Here is a 21,854-nt window from a genome sequence, read left to right on the forward strand (position 1 = left end):
ATTAGAATGTCCTTAAATAGGGGCAGCTGTAAGACCCCAATTTTGACCCTAAGATCCCTCATGCAATTTCTAAAGGAGAAGGGCGATCCAAAATGCAGCGGAATTAAAAATTTCTCCTTTAGTGATCCTTACGAATGGGCATGATCAGTGATAGAATTGTTACCTCTTGTGGCGATTGTAACCTTTGGTGCAGATCTACGGAGCGATAACGAACGTTGAACGATGACAACGCCTCTACTCAGTCCACACGAACAGATTCCTTCAATCTTAGTGCTAGCTGCTACGAATGAAGGCTTTGAGTTAGAGAGAGAGAGAGAGAGAGAGAGAGAGAAACGAAATTGCAACTGCACAAATGCTTCTACACAAGGGTTCTATTTATAGAACCACTTGTATGGGCTGCAAGCTAAAAAGCCCACTCAAGTGTATGTGGCCCATATCTTATAATATGCCAAAATCACTTAAGCGCGTGGTACCTTACCATATTTCGTATTCTACTTAAGTACACCGTACCTTACGATGTTCTACAGTTCACTTAAGGGCACCGTACATTACGGTATTCCTTAGTTACTCTTTCTCTCATCAATCCGTCCTTCTGTGTGTGACCCTGTAGGTTTTCGCGACATTGGCAATTATATTAAATCACGTATTTAACATAATGGACTTCCCTTTTGACTTCAGATTCTACTCAACAGTTCTTAACATGGCTATCTAGCAAAGATTGAAATTTATCCATATCATTCATATTGAAATTTGTCCATATCATTCATATTAAAATTTAGGACAAATTGACTGAATCTATCTGGCAACGATTGCAAGATCAAATCAGTCGCAATTTCCTTTCCGAGGGGAAAACCCAACCTCTCAAGGTTTTCCACATACCCAATCATCTTGAGCACATGGGGACCTACAGGGGCTCCCTCAGCTAACTTGCCTTGAAAAAGGGCTTTTGAAACTTTAAACCTTTCATGCCTTGCTTGCTCTTGATAGAGCATCTTCAGGTGTTCGATCATATCAAACACTGCCATGTTCTCATGTTGCTTTTGCAACTCTGAGTTCATGGTAGCTAGCATGAGACAAACAGTTTCATTAGCATCATCGACATGCTTCTTATAAGCATCTCTTTCTGCCTTAGGTGTAGAACTAGGAGGTTCCTCTTCAGGAACAGGTTTCTCCAAGACATACAGCTTTCTATCATGTTTGAGGATAATCCTCAGATTTCGGTGCCAATCCAAAAAATTTATCCCCGAAATTTTTTCCTTGTCAAGGATTGATCGCAAAATGTTGTTAGAGGTGTTTGTTGTCATGGTAATCTACATGAAAATAATGAAAATATAAGTATCAATAACATATTTAATTAGGCCTTTAATTAAATATACTCCCACTATTTTACTCAAAACAAATGACCCTCACCATTTGATTCAGAAAATCCCGTTGGAAGATTTTCTAGTGGGTCGAGATCCACATTTCACTTTGTTTTAAGTCCACGTAGGCGGATTACACAAAACTAGGTTATTTAGGTAGGAACTCCTTCCAATTGTATCTAATACAACTCTCAAATATTTTAGTTAGGTGAATAACTCCTTATTCCAATCCATCACATGGATCATTTCCAACTCTTGCTTCTAAACATATATAATCTTATTATAATTTGTTTAGTTAAGTTTGACCCATTATTTTAGAAATTGGATATTACAATTATCCCATCACACCTTACTAATATAGAACATGCACCTCGCGTAGGCGAAACCTACATTATCCGATACTAGTCTTGATGAGTGCAAAAACTTGGAAAGCATAAACTTAATATTTAATTTTGAGGGAATTCGAAATTATTCTGATCTCACCGGCTTATTTATCATATAAATCGTCTCTCACATGCATCAACATACATTCACATGCATCAACATACATAATGAAACAGTTATGGCCCCTAGCGCAATTGTTCTCCCAAGCCAATGAGAGAACCTAAGCTAACCTAATAACGATTTAAGCTTCTCCAAGCAAGATCTTTCAGGTTGTCCTCCTTTGATATTGCATTCTTCTCTTTCTTCATAACATTACATTACATAAAAGAAACTCGTTTTACATACGAGGGAGTGAGATGAGAAAAGAAGTTACATTAAGATATTAAAAGAGAGGCACAATATGCAGGTCGTATTTTAAAAACCCAAAACAAAATAAAGGAAAACAAAGGCCATAACCGATCACCACAAGACAATAATAATAAACACATTATTATTATTAATTTTAATTCTTTTAATTAATTAAAACCAAATTAAATTTCGGCGACCAATCACACTACGCAGAGTTAGCCGGGGGTCAAGGGGGCAGCTCCCCTTGCGGGGTTGTAGGGGCAGCGCCCCGCACCGAAAATTTTAATGAACAATTCATTTGAAATCGACATCGTTTTTCGCATCAACACTTGATACTTTAAGGCACAACTCTTGCGCAGTCACAACCCTAATCGCATAACTCTTTGACAACACAACCCTTGTGCCGTCATTAACCCTAATGCACCAATTTCAGACCGTCAAACACATCTCGATTGTTTATTCAGTATGATTGATCAACACATCATTGCTTCACCATACTAATGTCGGATCAAGAAGCAAACGACCATTAAGTGTTTGAATGAACGAAACAGAAACAATATATCATATATACCATATTTTGCATCAGGATTACTTATATCATATATATAACTTGATCGATCTCAATTGCATAACCTATGGAGATCGATGTATCGCTGCTTCACCATACTAATGTCGGATTCCAAAGCATAGTCAACATCAATCATCCAAATCGTACACACATGATGCCGAATTTAACTACTCGTTTATTCTTTGATTCATTCTGTCTTTTAATCGTATTAATACAGAAAATACAGAAAATAAACAACTATCAGATGCATGGTTTCATAAGTGGCTCTGATACCACTGAAGGAGAAGGACGATCCAAAATGCAACGAAATTTAAAATTTCTCCTTTAGAGATCCTTACGAATGGGCATGACCAGTGATAGAATTGTTACCTCTTGTGGCAATTGTAACCTTTGATGCAGATCTACGGAGCGATCACGAACGTTGAACGATGACAACGCCTCTACTCAGTCCACATGAACGGATTCCTTCAATCTCATTTCTAGCTGCTACGAATGAAGGCTTTGAGTGTGAGTGAGAGAGAGAGAGAGAGAGAAATGAAATTGCAACTGCACAAATGCTTCTACACAAGGGTTCTATTTATAGAACCACTTGTATGGGCTGCAAGCTAAAAAGCCCACTCAAGTGTATGTTGAAGGTGAGAAAAACAAGAAAGGGGGGGTTTGAATTGTTTGGAAAAATAAGCGCTTTTCAAAATGAAAATCACACAAGGATTTTATACTGGTTCGCTTATAACACAAAGCTACTCCAGTCCACCCGGCCAAGGTGATTTCGCCTTCAACAAGGACTTAATCCACTAATCTTGAAAGATTACAAACAACGCCTAAGAGAAAAATCTCTTAGTCCTCTCAAGTTTACGGACTACACTAAGTCACTTGAGGAAATCAACAAACAATAAATGAAAGATTTATGTAATCTAGAGTGCTTCTAAGAAAGCAAATATTACAGTGTTAAGAATAAGAGTTTTTCACGTTATAAGCAAAAGCTTTGTGAAGATCTTAGAGAGTGTTTTTCTTGAGTGTTGATGTTTCAGTATAATTTTGGCTTGTTGGCTTGCTGATGGTTCAAGGTTGATTTGCAGCCTATTTATATATTCGTTGAAGTAGTAGTTGAAACTGGTGGATATTGAGATGAAGTTACGCCATCACATAAATAGCTTCTGCAGGATGACTTTTTCTTCTTGAAATGACTACTTACCACAAGTAGTATTTTCTTTATTGAGATTGGAGATTAACGTCTCTTTCTCAATTAGGAAATCCATTTGCAAATATTTTCTTGACTTAAACGTTACTCCTTCATGATTAGCAATTCCATGATCAGAGTCTTCAAGTATTTGAGAATCTTGGAATCTTGCTTCTGATGTAAATCTCTTTTGAGTTCTGATGGATTTCTTCAGTTAGCGCTGATAACTTCTGGAGTTAGACAACCGTTGTTCAGAGTCAGAACTTCTAGAGCGTATTCTTGTTTAGATGCTTCTGATGTATTACTCAGAGTTAGACTTTCTTGAACTTGTCTTCACTTCAGATGCTTCTGATAATTTGATAATTTGTATCTAATCTGGTTTTGTATCTGATGACATCATCAGATTTCTTCCTTCTTTCTTTAGAATCCTGCACACTTAGAAACTTTTCGTTAGGGTGCCATTTTTGGTTTCATCCTTTGTTATCATCAAAATCAAGGAATCTGTTGTAGAACAATTTTTGTTCTTACAATCTCCCCCTTTTTGATGATGACAAAACAACCTTAATTAGCAGATGAAACATGAATAATATTAGATCAGATAGACAGAAGCTCCCCCTGAGATAATGCTAGGGAGTTCAGAAGTTCTTACCAGAGTTTCTTAAGTACAGAGGTTTCTGAAACTTTCTGCAATTTCTTAAGTCCAGGTTAGATAAATTTTATTTTTAAGAAAAAAAAATATGTTGCAGAATGCTTAAGGTATTAGACAATGTTTTCATCAGAGCTATTAATGACTTCTCCCCCTTTTTGTCAGAATCAAAAAGACATAGTAAATAAAAAATAAAGAGAAAAACTTGAATTCATAGATAGAAGCACAACGGCAACAAGAAAATAAGAAAACATCAGATCCAGAGAAGGCAAGAAACAGAAACAACAGGCAAGCAAAATAAATAAAATCCTAAGTGCCTAGGGGTTCGGAGGCGGAGGCATTCTCTGAAGCAACATAGCAAGCATGTTCTGGATGTTGTCGTTGACAGTATCTTGCTTGTCCATTCTGGCCCGGAGTTCATTCTGATCTTGCTTGAGTTCTTTCAGAGTCTGAAGAACCATAGGGATCACAGAAGAGGACTCCCCCAGAGTCAGAGCTTGCTGAGCTTCAGCTTCAGCAGCAGCTTGTGCTTCTGCATCCGCCAGAGCCTTGGCTTCAGCTTCCTTTTCCTTAGGATTTCAGCTTCCTTAGCAAGTCTTTCTTCTTCTAGCCTTCTTGCTTCTTCTTCAGCTTCCTTGGCCAATCTCTCTTCCTCCAGCCTTCTGGCTTCAGCCTCTCTGGCAAGTCTCTCCTGGAGTCTTGCCTCAGCATCTCTGATGAAGCCATTTCTGACTTGTTCAGAGATGCCCTTCAGTCTAAAGGCCTCAGATGTCATCCAGCCAATGACTCTGTTCCAGTGTGTCCTTACAGATTTAGGATCATCACTGATTTCAGAGTTAGTGACCAGAGAATCGACCTTTTGAACTGAAGCCTCTGCAATCATCAAGATGGCTTCCTTAAGGGTAGGTTTAGAAAGTTCAGGTTCAGGTTCTGGTTCAGAGGTATGAGGTGGAGAGTTTGGAGGGCTGAGATTTAAAGTGTGAGGTTCAGATTCTGATTCAGGTTGGGGTTCAGATTCTGCTTCTAGTTGAGGTTCAGATGTTTGGGGTGAAGCGTAAAGAGGGTTTAAATCTAAGGGTTCAGTTTCAGCTTCAGGTGCAGCGGAGATGTTTGGTGGGGTGATATCAGAGGTGTGAGGTTCAGAGGGTTGAGTTTCAGAAGGTATGGTGGTTGTTTGTTGTGGTGGAGGTGGAGTTGCTTCAGATTGTGTTTGTGTTTGTTGTTGTGAAGCAAGTTTATGAGCGTAAATTGTGGCTATGGTTGGGGAATCAGGGTCAGAAAATTCTGGGTCAGAAGAGAGGGAAACATATGGGGGTGATTCTGGTTCTGAGGATGAAGAAGATGAAGTGCTTTGGTGGGTTTGTGCAGGTTTAGAGGGAGGTATGAAAGTACGAGCTACATTTAGAACTGGTGAAGGTTGGGAGGTTCTGGTGGTTGAAGGAGGGATTTCAGAGGTAGTAAAAATAGGTTGTGAAGAGAGAGGGTTAGAAGAAGCCATCAGAGGATTAGAGGTAACAGGAGGAACAGACGTACCAGTAGAGATATTCAGAGGAGCTGAAGATTTGCTTCCAGAAGTTTCTCCAAGTCTGGCCTTCTTTGCCTGAGATGCTACCTTCTTTTCAGAAAGACCTCTCTTGTATCTGACGAAGTCTTCTTCAGAATCCAGACAGTCGTCGAGGCTGAAATCAGAGATGTCAACACCATCATCCAGCAGACGCTGAAGATAGATAGCAACAACGTCTCTGGGTTCATTCTTGAAGAATCTGGCAAGGCCATGAGGCATCTTCCTCTGATCTTTCAAACAATCCCAAGATGTGTCCAGAGTGGGTCTGACTTGAATCTTCTTAATTATCCCCATACTCTTGAGATTTCTGGCATTCAGAGGCTTCCCAACATCTATTGCCAGATCATCCATCAATTTGGTCTTTTCCAGATGGTCTACCAGTCCATGCTCAATGAAGACATCAGATAGCAATCTTCCCAGAGGAATGTAGAATCTGGGCTTCATGTTGTTTCTGGTTTCTCTGACCGAATCTCTCAGATATCTGAAAAGGAGAGCAGGGAGGGAGATCTTCACACCCTTCTGAATGCAGTACAGAATGCATTTCTGGTCTGCATTGATGTAGTCAGAAGAGTTAGAGGCTGGACGGTGGTGAATGGTTCCCAGAATGATCTTCAGCCACACTCTGAGGTTCTGATGCAGCTCTTTGTTCTTTGAAGGATTTCCTTCAACGTTGGGCTTGAAGATTGTTGGGTTGATGACTTCAGTGATGCGCTTTGACCTAGGAGGGATGTTGTAAATCCTTTTTCCTCCACTTCTCTCCATGTTCAGCAGAGAGGCAATAGACCCTTCAGTAATAACAATCTTTACTCCTAGAACATAGGAGACGATGAAGTTGTCATCTGCATCTGCAAATCTCCAGAACTCCTTGACGAGAAGTGGGTAAATGGGACCATAAAGCCTTTGGAAATAGTTTTCCCACCCTTGCTTGCGAAGTTCTTCAGTAAGATCAACGCCATTTCTTCTCAAGTTTTCGAAATCAACAAGCGATTCGCACAACACATCCAAACCTTCAAAAGGGGTTGATAGGTTAATATGGCGTTCACGGTCAAGAACATGAGGTTCTTTGTAAACAGGGGTGATAGAGACGCCTGTAACCGTTGGAGTTTGAGTGTTTGAGGTTTGAGCAGTAGAACTAGATTCCATTTGTTGAGAGAAGTTAAAGACTTCTTGTTGTTGAGCGTCCATGGTGAAGAAGAAGAAGATTGATGAAGATGAAGAACTTGCAGAGAATGCTTCAGAGAGGGTTTAGGGTTTTAGAGTGAGTGAGAGTGATAAGTGTGTGAAATGTGAGAAAAGTGTTTATATACTCTAAGTTCAAACACATGCAAAACGACACACATTCCAGCATTAGCACAAGAATCAAAATAGCACGTTTGGGGGAAAAATGATTACAGCTAATTAATGAATGTCTAATCCCACAGTACGCACACTGCTCAAGGAGATTTCAAACGTTCTGACCTTTGAATTTCTTTTGACAGCTGTCTAGAAGTTCTAGGGTTAGACGCTTGGTGCTCCACGTGTTGATGTATCTGATCTTCAGGAATACCAAAGGATAGGTTTCTGAAGATTTCTAACTCAGATATCTTCTTAACTTGGTAGAAGTATCAGAGTCAGAGGCAGAAATATATTTGTTTACATCAGAGTCTCATTTTACTTTTTCAGAGCCACACTTCATTCAGGGCAATTTTTAATGTTCAGATGTTCTAAGATAAAAAGAAATCTATCTTCAGCTAGAGGCTTAGTAAAGATATTTGCCCATTGATGTTCAGTATCAATGAACTTCAATGTTACTATCCCTTTCTGAACATAGTCTCTGATAAAATGATGTTTTATTTCAATGTGTTTGGCTCTGGAATGTAGAATGGGATTCTTACTTAAACAAATAGCAGCAGTATTATCACAAAAGATAGGAATGTTACTCTCAAAGATTTGTAGATCTTCTAGCTGATGCTTCATCCAGAGCATCTGAGTTGTGCACAGTGATGCTGAGATGTATTCTGCTTCTGCAGTTGATAGAGCAATAGTTGACTGTCTTTTGCTAGCCCAGGAGATTAGATTGTTTCCCAGAAGCTGGCAATTCCCAGATGTGCTTTTTCGTTCTATTCTATCTCCTGCATAATCTGCATCACAATAACCCGAGAGTCTATACTCTGATGTTTTCTCATACATCAGGCCCAGGTTAGGAGTTCCTTTCAGATACTTAAGAATTCTCTTAACTGCTGTTAAATGAGATTCTCTAGGATCTGATTGGAATCTGGCACAAAGACAGACACTAAAGAGAATATCTGGACGAGTAGCAGTCAGATAGAGAAGAGAGCCTATCATACCTCGATAGAGCTTCTGACAAACCTTGTTGCTTACCTCTTCCTTTTCCAGAATGCAAGTTGGGTGCATGGGAGTTTTTGCAGAGTTGCATTCAGTCATGTCAAACTTCTTCAGAACGTCTTTAATATATTTACTTTGATGGACGTACGTGACTTCTGAAGTTTGATTAATTTGAATTCCCAGAAAGAACTTTAGTTCTTGCATTAAACTCATCTCAAATTCTGCCTGCATTAACTTAGAAAATTCTTGGCAAACAGAGATATTAGCAGAACCAAAAATAATATCATCAACATAAATCTGGCATATCATGAGATCATTATTAAGGTTTTTACAGAAGAGTGTAGAATCAACTTTCCCTCTGATAAAATTTTGTTCCAGAAGAAAATTGCTTAATTGTTCATACCAAGCTCTGGGAGCTTGTTTAAGTCCATATAAGGATTTCTTAAGTTTAAAAACATGTTCTGGAAAATTTGAATTTTCAAAACCTGGAGGTTGGTTGACATACACTTCTTCTGATATATAACCATTAAGGAATGCACTCTTGACATCCATTTGATATAATTTAATAGAATGATTAATAGCAAAAGATACAAGAAGACGAATAGATTCTAACCTCGCGACTGGAGCAAAGGTTTCATTATAGTCAATACCTTCTTGTTGACTGTAACCTTGAGCTACCAGTCGAGCTTTGTTTCTGACAACTTCTCCTTTCTCGTTCAGCTTGTTTCTGAAAACCCATCTGGTTCCAATGACATGAGTGCCTCTGGGTTTAGGAACGAGATCCCATACATCATTCTTTGAGAATTGATCCAATTCTTCTTGTATAGCTGCCACCCAATCGTTATCCTGAAGTGCTTCATCACAAGACGTAGGCTCAATCAGAGACACTAGTCCCAGAGTGGTATCTTCAGACGTTCTGAAGGTAGATCTGGTTCTGACAGGTTCGTCCTTGTTTCCCAGAATCAAATCTTCAGATACATTGATACGACTTTTGACTTTCTTTGGGATTTCTGGAGATTTAATTTCTTCAGAGTTTTGAGTGACAGTTGCTTCTGGAGTTTTATCAGATTCTACAAGAGTGATTTCCAAATCTGCAAACTTTTCAACTAGCTTTGACTTTTCAGGGTCAAGCTTATCATCAAATCTGACATGAATTGATTCTTCCACAATTTTGGTTTCTGTGTTGTATACTCTGTAGCCTTTAGAGCGTTCTGAGTATCCTAACATAATACCTTTCTGTGCTTTGGAATCAAACTTGTTCAGATGTTCTTTAGTATTTAATATAAAGCAAGAACATCCAAAAGGATGAAAATATGAAATGTTTGGTTTTCTTCCTTTACACAGTTCATAGGGAGTCTTTTCTAGAATAGGTCTTATAGAGATTCTATTCTGAATGTAACACGCTGTATTTACAGCTTCTGCCCAAAAGTGCTTTGCTACATTAGTTTCATTGATCATGGTTCTGGCCATCTCTTGGAGTGTCCTATTCTTCCTCTCTACAACTCCATTTTGTTGTGGAGTTCTAGGGCAGGAGAAATCATGGGATATTCCATTAGAATCAAATAATTCTTCAAAATCTTTATTTTCAAATTCTCCACCATGATCACTTCTGACTCTAATAATTTTAGAGTCAAATTCTTTTTGCACTTTGGAACAGAAACTGGTGAATACAAAGTGAGACTCACTCTTGTGCTTTAGGAATTTTACCCATGTCCAGCGACTGTAATCATCAACAATGACTAGTCCATACTTCTTTCCATTAACTGATGCTGTTTTCACAGGACCAAATAAGTCAATGTGAAGAAGTTCCAGAGGCTTAGAGGTAGAAACAACATTTTTCTTTTTAAAAGATGTTTTTGAAAATTTTCCTTTCTGACAAGCTTCACACAGAGCATCTGAAGAAAACTTCAGTTTAGGTAGGCCTCTGACTAACTCGAGTTTAGTTAGCTGAGAAAGTTTCCTCATGCTAATGTGGCCCAAGCGTCTATGCCATACCCATTGCTCTTCGTGAACTGACATTAGACATTTAACATTTTGATCTTTTAAATCAGAAAGATTTATTTTGTAAATGTTGTTTTTCCTCTTGCCTGTGAAAAGGACAGAGCCATCGTTCTGATTAATGGCTTTACATGTTTTTTGATTGAAGATTACATCATAACCGTTATCACTTAATTGACTTATGGATAACAAGTTATGCATTAATCCTTCTACATAAAGAACATCAGATATAGAGGGAAGAGTACCATTACCAATAGTTCCGGAGCCTCTGATCCTTCCTTTCTGATCTCCTCCGAAACCTACAAATCCAGCGTCTTTAAGTTCCAGACTTTGGAACATAGACTTTCTTCCCGTCATGTGTTGCGAGCATCCAGAGTCCAGGTACCATGACTGGTGTCTGAACTTTGCTGCATAGGATATCTGCAACATAGATAATCTTATCTTTCGGTACCCAGAATCTCTTGGGTCCTTTTAGATTAGTTTTCCCAGAGTTTCTTATAACTTTGGGTCTTCTAGCATTTTTAAATTTGTGTTCTTGTGTGTGTGTGTAGTGATATGAAAAAGGAGATTTAATTTGATCACTTGTAGAAGTTTTATCTTCCTTAGGATCATACCCAATTCCCCTTTTATTGTTCTGACTTACTCCATAAATCATGGATGCCATAATACTCCTATCTATCCCATTCTTCAGAAATTCTTGAAAGGCTTCTTCATATTTATAAATAATTTTATTTGAAGTTTGTGGTGCTTGAGACAACGCTTCTTCTAATTCTGAGCTTTTTGTTTTTGCTCCATCTCTTTCTAACGTTAAAGATCTGATTGTATCTTCATGTGCTAGAATTGTTATCTCAAGTTCATTACATTCTTCAAATTTTGTTTTAAGACAGCCTTTAATGTTTTTAAACTTTTGTTTTAATTTCTGATAAGAGGTAAGAGTTTCTGACAAACATGATTCTAAGTCAGATCGAGAAAGTTCAGAAAATACCTCTTCAGATTCTTCGTCTGAGCTGCTGGATGTGGTAGCCATAAGTGCTACGTTGGCCTGTTCATCAGAGTCAGATTCTGATGATCCAGATTCACTGTCATCCCAGGTAGCCAACAGTCCTTTCTTTGTTCTGAAGGTGTGTTTCTTGAAGCTTTCTTTTCTAGGGTTGTCTTTCTTTAGCTTAGGGCATTCATTCCTGTAATGACCTGTTTCTTTACATTCATAACAGGTAATATCTTTGTTAGCTTTACCTTTTGAAGTTGACTCTGATCGATCCCCTCTGGGTCTTGGTCTTCTGAAGTTGTTGTTCCTCTTTTTCCAGAGTTGCTTAACTCTTCTGGTTAGTAGGGACAACTCTTCTTCATCATCAGAGTCTTCAGGTTCAGAGTCGTCAGTATCTTCAGTTTCTGCCTGGAGAGCTTTGGTTCTGTCAGGTTTCCGTCTTTCAGATCTGGACTTTAGCGCTACGGACTTGTTCCTTTTCTGAGGTTCATCCTCCTCTAGTTCTATCTCATGACTTCTGAGAGAACTAACAAGTTCTTCAAGGCTGATATTGTTCAGATCCTTTGACAGCTTCAGAGCAGTAACCATAGGTCTCCATTTCTTTGGCAGACTTCTGACTATCTTCTTAACATGATCTGCAGTTGTGTATCCTTTGTCTAGCACTTTAAGACCTGCAATAAGAGTTTGAAATCTGGAAAACATAGCCTCTATAGCTTCATCATCTTCCATTTTGAAGGCTTCATATTTCTGGATAAGCGCCAGAGCCTTCGTCTCCTTGACTTGGGAGTTTCCTTCATGGGTCATCTTCAGAGAGTCAAGTATATCTTTGGCTGTCTCTCTGTTGGTGATCTTTTCATATTCGTTGTATGATATAGCATTTAGAAGTATTGTTCTGGCCTTGTGATGATTTTTGAAGATACGTTTCTGATCTTCTGACATCTTGTTTCTGGGAAATTCAGCTCCATTTTCCAAGACTGGAGGTGTATATCCATCTGTGACAATGTCCCAGAGGTCAGCATCATAACCCAGAAAGAAACTTTCGATTCTATCTTTCCAGTAATCAAATTTCTCTCCATCAAAAACAGGAGGCTTAGCATTGTAAGAATCTCTTTCATTTGAGTGGGCCATTGTTTTTCTCGTACTGGATCTCTCTACACGGTTAAGTGTTTGATTAGAAAATCAATAACAGAGCCGGAGCTCTGATACCAATTGAAGGTGAGAAAAACAAGAAAGGAGGGGTTTGAATTGTTTGGAAAAATAAGCGCTTTTCAAAATGAAAATCACACAAGGATTTTATACTGGTTCGCTTATAACACAAAGCTACTCCAGTCCACCCGGCCAAGGTGATTTCGCCTTCAACAAGGACTTAATCCACTAATCTTGAAAGATTACAAACAACGCCTAAGAGAAAAATCTCTTAGTCCTCTCAAGTTTACAGACTACACTAAGTCACTTGAGGAAATCAACAAACAATAAATGAAAGATTTATGTAATCTAGAGTGCTTCTAAGAAAGCAAATATTACAGTGTTAAGAACAAGAGTTTTTCACGTTATAAGCAAAAGCTTTGTGAAGATCTTAGAGAGTGTTTTTCTTGAGTGTTGATGTTTCAGTATAATTTTGGCTTGTTGGCTTGCTGATGGTTCAAGGTTGATTTGCAGCCTATTTATATATTCGTTGAAGTAGTAGTTGAAACTGGTGGATATTGAGATGAAGTTACGCCATCACATAAATAGCTTCTGCAGGATGACTTTTTCTTCTTGAAATGACTACTTACCACAAGTAGTATTTTCTTTATTGAGATTGGAGATTAACGTCTCTTTCTCAATTAGGAAATCCATTTGCAAATCTTTTCTTGACTTAAACGTTACTCCTTCATGATTAGCAATTCCATGATCAGAGTCTTCAAGTATTTGAGAATCTTGGAATCTTGCTTCTGATGTAAATCTCTTTTGAGTTCTGATGGATTTCTTCAGATAGCGCTGATAACTTCTGGAGTTAGACAACCGTTGTTCAGAGTCAGAACTTCTAGAGCGTATTCTTATTTAGATGCTTCTGATGTATTACTCAGAGTTAGACTTTCTTGAACTTGTCTTCACTTCAGATGCTTCTGATAATTTGATAATTTGTATCTGATCTGGTTTTGTATCTGATGACATCATCAGATTTCTTCCTTCTTTCTTTAGAATCCTGCACACTTAGAAACTTTTCGTTAGGGTGCCATTTTTGGTTTCATCCTTTGTTATCATCAAAATCAAGGAATCTGTTGTAGAACAATTTTTGATCTTACATATGTGGCCCACATCTTATAATATGTCAAAATCACTTAAGCGCGTGGTACCTTACCATATTTCGTATTCTACTTAAGTACACCGTACCTTACGATGTTCTACAATTCACTTAAGGGCACCGTACATTATGGTATTCCTTAGTTACTCTATCTCTCATCAATCCGTCCTTTTGTGTGTTACCCTATAGGTTTTCGCGGCATTGGCAATTATATTAAATCACGTATTTAACATAATAAACCGTGAGCGGTATCTAGAAACACATCACTGCTACCAAAGACACGAAAATGTCATGTGATTTGACAAATCCTTTTGTGATAATACTTATGTGTACAATTACCCTTTTTGCCCTTATGTCTATATTGAACATAAGGCATAGACCGTGTCATCCTTGTCCAGTTCAATATTGGGCCCATAGACATTTATCCTGTTACGCAGGATGGGCAAATTCCATCTAGGTCACTCATGTCCCTTAGCATGCTACGTGGAGTACCCATCAACTGTCTTTATGGTCATCCAGTTACGGACAATGTTTGATCAGCAATAAGACACTCAACTCTACATTTAGGGTCCATAGTGGTTTCAGGTCGAAGGGTGGTATACACCATTATTACCATGAGAATAACTTATGACACTTTGCATAACATTCTATATAGTATTCTCATAGAGGGTCAATCCAGTATAAATATTACTCTTAATATTCATACCTATGTTTAAGACTTGATAACTCCTTATCCGTGATCCATGATATGTGATCATCAATCTATATACATAATAGTCTTAATGCTTTAATGTTATCCCACTTCATAATAAAGCTCGACTACGGTTACTTTAAGAATAGTGTCCTTATGTTTAATGTGATCTCATGATTAAGTCACACTTGATACACTAAACGGACTAGCTATTCTAGGGACTTTATTAAACAAACATAATAAAGAAAAAGCCTTTTATTATTAATAAATAATTCGATACAAGTACAAAAAGTATTGGCCTCTAGGTCTTACACCAACAATTTCATCATAAGCATTATCATTGGGATCATACCTTGGCATTCTCCTTACCCCTCCTTCATTGGGTTTGTTTTGGGAGAGATCACCAAGCACCATATGATTGTATCATACTTGTATGTTTATCATTTTACTAACCAAAATACCAAAAATATCTCTTTGCATTTTCCTAACTCTTTTGTAGGTAAGGCATGATCCCATTGATTTATCAAGTTCATATCTAGGGTTTAAGATCCTCATTGCTAAGAGCACAACAAAGGAATTATCCACAATGTCTCTAAGCATCGTATATGAGTCCCAATGATCTCTATATGCCATTTTGATCAAGTTTTCTTTAAGAGTTTGGAGTTGGTTTGCCTTGGAAGCCCTAGTTTGACTGGGCATCTTGAGTAACTTCTCCAACAAGCTATCTTCACCAATTGATAAGATTTCTCAAGGGACACTTCAAAATTCATCATCTTATGCATATATGATCTACCATGAACCTAGAAAGTCAAAAGAATTAAAGGCTAGCAAGTTGGTTGATGGTGGTTGGCCAGATGAATTCATCTGATCAAAACAGGATCTCCCTAGACCCTATCTCCTACAATTTTCAACATATGAAAATGATTCCAAGGCAAAGTTACTCTAAATGACATTCCAAATAACTTTCATGTTGAGACCTAGAGCTAGTTTTGCTTGGAAAATCCATTTCTATGTTGAAATATTATAGGTCATTTTGTCTAAACCCTAATTTGAAAGTCAACTTCCCAAGGCCATAACTTGCTCAATTTTCATGAGATGAAAGATTTCCATGTTGCATAATCAAATTCAGGATGTCTAATTCAACTTTGATGTTTGGAGTGTGTAGCGGGGTTTTTCGTTACCTTTAGGTTTATTGACTAAACCATAAGTCAACATATAATTTGAGTCGCCACCGCACTTTTATTTGTCCAAAGGATAGGCTAAAAAGCGAACAAAAGCCAAGTAATAAGTTTTTCAAATAAAAAACTAATAAAAATGTCAGAGATCTAGGTAAGGGGGTTGGTTATGAAATGGGAAGGTTTTACGCACCCAAAACATCCTTAGTATTCTAAGGGAACCCTTTTTGCAAATATGTGTTATAGGTTGGTATTTGTGAAAAGATTTGTGCAAAAGATTGGAGGGATGAGAAGAGAATAGATTATATTTACAAATTTTGTTGTTTGAATGGATGAACCCATTTCCTACGTACCATCACAAAGGAGGATCAAAATCTCGTAGTTCGGGGGTAAAAATCTCAAAGATTGGTGAATCGATTTGACCAAAAGCCTTAAGGTCTTTTGTTATCAAAGGGAGAAAACTCAACCTAAACCAACAATCCACCATGTGAGGAAGGCTTCAACACACTAGTGAGGGGTTAACCCTATAATAAGCATGGAAGACTTATAATCCAACACTAAGGATGATGTGAGATTTACATCAACCACTATGATAACTCAAACCTATGACTAATCTTTTTGAAAAGTTTTAACAAGTGGCCATTGAAACCACAAAAACAACATGAAGTGAGTTATATTTACAAGTTAGATTTATTTACAAAATGAAGTCAAAGTTGGATTAAGATTTATTCACAATGAGTATTGATGAAAATGGTTTTGAAAAGTCAAAGGCTTAAGGCCTAGGTTTCTAATTTGAAACAAAGTCAAAGTTTGAAGAAAAAAAGATTTTTGGCTTGGTTAGAGTGAAGAGAAGAAGAGAAGGGCTAGTCCTAAAGCATACAAAGATAAGAGGGGAAAGATAAACCCTTGGAGTTCCTTTTCTCTAAGTCATAGAGATGACTCAAGATGCTCCTTTCCTTTGGACTTAGCAAACAAACAAGCAATCAAACAATTTGAATTCAAGCTCCTAGGATCTCCATTTGGCTTGTCTCTTAACTTGGCAACTCATGACAATGGTCCTCTTTTCACAATCTCAAAGTGGGATCCCTATCACACAAGAGCAAACATCAAAAAGTTTACAACACAATAAAGGGGATGGACAAAGAATAAGTTTGATGGAGAAGTCCTTTTTTGAGATCAACTTTGGATTTTAGCATTCTAAAGGCATGAGGCCTAGTTGCTCTTCAACACATTTTAGCATTCTAAAGGCATGAGACCTAGTTGCTTTTGAACTCCTTTAAGCATAGGTAAGTCCTAATTTTAAGTCCTTTCTCCTTTTTGCATTCGGTTCTCACAAAACAAACACAAAGCAAACACAAGATAACAATATATTTGTATACAATAATGGGCTCAAATGAGCAAAAGAAAAATGGTAGAAACATAAAATATGTGCTCAAGTGAGAAAAGCGAAAACCAATATGAATAATGGGCAAGAAATAAATGAAATTAAAAGTAAATGGCAGGAAATTAAAAGCTCAAATTAAAGTTAGTAATTAGTAAAGTTATGTTAGTTTGTCATAAGACAATGTAGCGCTATGTTAAGCAATCGAGAGTGGACTAATATAGTAGTCACACCTATCTGAGGCCGATCAATAAAAATATAGGCAAAGAACAAAAGTTAGAGATCATGACTAGTAAGCCAAGCTCCATAAACTTGCCATGCCGAAACAAAAGGGGAAGGGCCTTGTATTGACTTTAGGTTATTTGCTTGACCAAGAAGCAGCCTATCTTTGACACAAAGCAACTCACTTGATCATGGATCAAGTTGAGTTTGGTTTGGATCAAAGAAGGTTAAACTTTTCATTTATCAAGACCAACCATAAGACTTTAACTCATTGGCCATTGGTGGAAAGAAAAGGGTGAAGATGAAAGGGAAGGAAAAAAGAAGACAACTACCAAATACAATTGATCAAATGTGAATCAAATCAACATCAACCAACACCAAACAGAAGAGAAATGAAGATAACAAGTCAAAGAGTCAATGGTATTTTTTTGGTATTTTTTGAATTAAAATAAAATGCAAATAAAAAATAAACAAATAAGGTCAAATCTCAAATTCAATTCAAATCAACTTCAACAAGTCCAATTAAATTCTCATAGGTTCAACATAGTCAAACAAGCTTTGACTAATTTTCTAAACAATTTTTGAAATCAGCAAGCAATTAAAAACAATTAAAAACAATTAAAAATAGCACAATATGAATTAAAATCTCAAATAAACTCAAATCAAATAAGAAATTGATGAGACTATTTTTCATTGACTTATCATGATCCATAAATGCTATGAAAATATTTTTGGATTTTTCAAAAGTCAGAAAATATTTTAAAATGAATTAAAACTATTAAAAATCAAATAATCCATGAAAAATATCAAATGAAGTCACAAAAATAATTAAAAATAAAAATATGAAACTAGATTTTTCAAGAAATTTTTTGGAGTTGGTCTCATATTTTTATGACTTCAAATGAATTTTTTATGAATTTTTGGAGTTGGTCTCAAAAATTTTATGAATTTTTTAAAATCAAATGAATTAACTGAAAATAAAAGAAAATAGAATAAATGGAAAAAACCATGGCCACACGATGGAGCTCATTAATTGAAGTGGCATTAGGAGACGGTCCAGATACGAGGGAACACCATGCACTCGAGTCAAACGCGCTACACAAATCATTTAATGAAGTATTTCAAATGAAGGTGATCTAATGGTCCTGGTCAGAACACGTGGCGGTGGTGGTGGAAACCACCATCTTCTCCGGCCAGACAACCAATTCCGGCCACTAGTTGTAGAGAAAAAAGTTTTAATAAAAATGGAAAATAAGGACATGAAATTGAAGCTCGTGTGATGGAGATCATCATTGTACCATTGGATCTTCCTCACTCTTCCTATATTTAGGGAAACATGAAGAAGAAGATCATGGTGTTCCAACTGTAAGCTCATGAAATGGTAAATTGAAAGCACCAAAGGCTTGCCTCAAGTGTGAGGACTTCAGAAAACCACACAAACACAAGAATGCTACATTAAATTGAGAGTTCTAGATCCAAAAAGTTTGAATGTATACCTCTGAATTGAAGCACTTCAGGCCACAAATCCTTCAAGATCTTTGCTCCTCTTTGCTCTAGGGATGTAGGGGAAGTGAAAGGCTAAGGAATTAGACTTTAAAGATCAGCTAATGCAATTTCAAGCTCGAAAGTGAGAAAAATTTCTGAACAATTCCTTTGGTATGGCTATGGTTTCAATGTTGCAGCAATTCAGATCTCCAAAAGGTTTCTGAATGAATGAGAGGGAGCCTCTATTTATAGCTGAAGATGGTTGTGTATCACACTTCCCTCATGTGCATGGCAATTTGAATTGTGCTTGCATGGGCCTGTGCAAGCGTGTAGCAGGCCCAATGATGAATGGAACATCTTGCTGATACCACCTGAAGATCATTTGGACATGCACTTTGAATGGAGAAAGCTTGCACATTAAGTTTCATCATAAAACCTTAAAATGCACCTAAATGAAAATGAATTCGAAACTCTCAAATGGTAAGTCCAAAAGAGTATTGTGAGTAATGGTTGGAAAACCCTTGAAATAAGGAACAAAAGTCATGTTGGGAAAAAATTCATTTGGCATGTGCAAATTGATGAAAACTGGCTCTGAAAATCCAAGTACAAAACATATTCAAAGTACTTTGAAAAATTTCCCCAAAAGCAAGTTTATCAAACCCCTCTGTTTTCATGATGCAAGCTTAAAATGTAAAAACCTCCAACAGAAAAGTTGTAGATCTTTTCAATTTGATTAATTTTGACTCAAATTTTTTATCATTTGGATTTTCTATGACAAAGTTATGAGCATTTTAATTTGGGTACTTTTTCAAATTCAATGAATTAGGTCCAATATGACCTATAATGTTTTGTATTATCACATGTATTTATTTTAGGATTATGGAATTTTGTCCAACATAAAATATGAAGTAGACATCTCAAGATTTACAATTAATTTGGTATCACCTCAAAATTATAAAAATTAAGGAAGTTAGGCCCTTGGTAAGTTGACCCAAAATTAGGGTTTCAGTCAAAATGACCTATAATGTTTTGAAATGAATGATGAACTTCCAAGTTTCAAATGGATTTTTGATGAACATGAAAGTTGTTCATATGGTTCTTAAGAAACGTTTTAGCTTGGGTTCATCTTCATTTGACAAACACATCAAAAGTTATATCTCAGTGATCCTCAGTTTAGTCAGATGACTTGACTGGTCAACTTCTCAAGGTCAAACTTCCAATCTTGATGAATAAATGATTGAGGGGCCTCACATAGGCTCAAATATGCATAAAATGATGAATGAAATAACATCCCTTGATTAAATTTGATCAGAGGTTGAGGTTGCTTCATGGGCAAGGCACAATCAAAGCACAATGGAATTAGGGTTTCCTTGGGAAACAATCCTCAAGCCCTTTGGGTTATCTTGATCAAATTGGCAAATTGAGATACTTGGGAGACATATATGATGATTAGGAACTTGGTGGACCATTTTCATGCTTTTTCTCATCTTCATCTAGCCATTGCATTGGGCTTAGGAGCCTCCTAGGAGCATTATGGAGCACATGATCACTTGAGCTTCAAAACAAAAAGAGTTAGTGACATATTTTTGCGCTTTTGGTTAGTTAACAAATAAGAAAAGCAATAATATACAATACAAGCATGCTTGGTGATCTCAAAATACTCAAACAAGTCCCACCCCTAGGGTTAAGAAGCCAAACATGCTATGATCCTTGAGGCAATGCACTTGTGCAATAACATGATTCCATAAGGGATCTTAGGGTCAAAATTAGGGTCTTATAGATGCCCCTATTTAAGGTCGTTCTAGCCGAAGATATGAAGGTTAAAATCTTCGTCTCGACGAGATAGAATGAGCTTAAATAATAACAAAGAGACGAATTTTGATCCCTAAGAGACCTCATGATGCAAATGTATGCATGCAAAAAATAGAATCTTCATGGTGAATACTTTCCACGAAAGAAAAGAAATCAGGAGAAACTGAAAATCCATAGGAGTAACACACTCACTAGGAGACAGAGACTATAGGGGGAAATAAGGTAAAAATGCGTGAGCAGGTCACGACTTAAAGACTTGCTGGGAGACACGAAGGGATTCCACGAAAATAAATTGATGGAAAGACATGAGCTGCCGCAAAGATGCATGTATTGGGGAATACACCAATACAGCAAAACTATCCACAAAAGGATACATCGGATAAAAAATCCGGACTCAGACGGGGACGTCCGCAAAGGGCTCAGCTGAGGAAGAAAAGACGAGATATTACTGGTTACTGGGTAATAAACTCAAAGAGAGACATGTTATCAAAACACCGGTTACTGGGTGAGAGAACAATATGCTCAAGGAGGAGGAATATCTAAGACCGGTATAAGTGTGAGAGATATCAATCATCCGAAACATCTGAGGAGGACCCAAAAGGCACATCTCAACTCAGGAAAATCTGACTCCATAGGGGACAAGAAGTCATAATAGGGAGCAGAAGGAAGGAACACCAGGGATACTAGTTACTGGGCATATAATAGGTGACCAACCAGGCGTGAATTGGGAACATATCCAAGGCACTCATCATCCGAAAGGAGGGCTGAAAAAGCGAACTCGACTTACAGGATGGACATTCGATTCCACACGGAAATACGAATCTTACTCGACTGGGGAAGAAAAAAGACTTCGACTGAAGAGTGCATGAGATATATTATCTATTACCGTCATAACGTAGATAACATACTCGCATGGAAGATTATCCACAATCGGTTACTAGGTTAATGAAGGATAAATCGACCGAAAAGAAAGGACATCGAGATACCGGTTACTGGGTATAAAATGATGACCAATCAGAAGGAGAAACAATCATTACCGAACAAGGGTAAATGAAAGGTGACTCGCAAGATATAAATTGCCTGACAAAAGCAATTATCCAAGAGATATATCACCGGTTACTGGGTGGTATACTAAAAAACGAAGGAATATCAATACCGGTTACTAGGTAAAGATAACCAACAAAGAGGGGATTACATCTACCGGTTACTGGGTAGAAAACCATAGAAAAAGGACTTACGACTACCGGCTACTGGGTAGAAGGCCACAAAATCCGATGGGGAAAAAGATGAATAATTACTGGCTACTGAATAATTGAACAACTGAACCACAGGGAAATGCAAGGGATAATAAGAAAGGAATCAATCTAGGAACAAACTAGAAAGACACAATCAAACAAGACTCAACCCGATGAGGATATAACTCAGGGGAGTAATTCCAT

This window comes from Lathyrus oleraceus, chromosome 5, assembly GCF_024323335.1.
Source record: "Lathyrus oleraceus cultivar Zhongwan6 chromosome 5, CAAS_Psat_ZW6_1.0, whole genome shotgun sequence".
Lineage (NCBI taxonomy): Eukaryota > Viridiplantae > Streptophyta > Magnoliopsida > Fabales > Fabaceae > Lathyrus > Lathyrus oleraceus.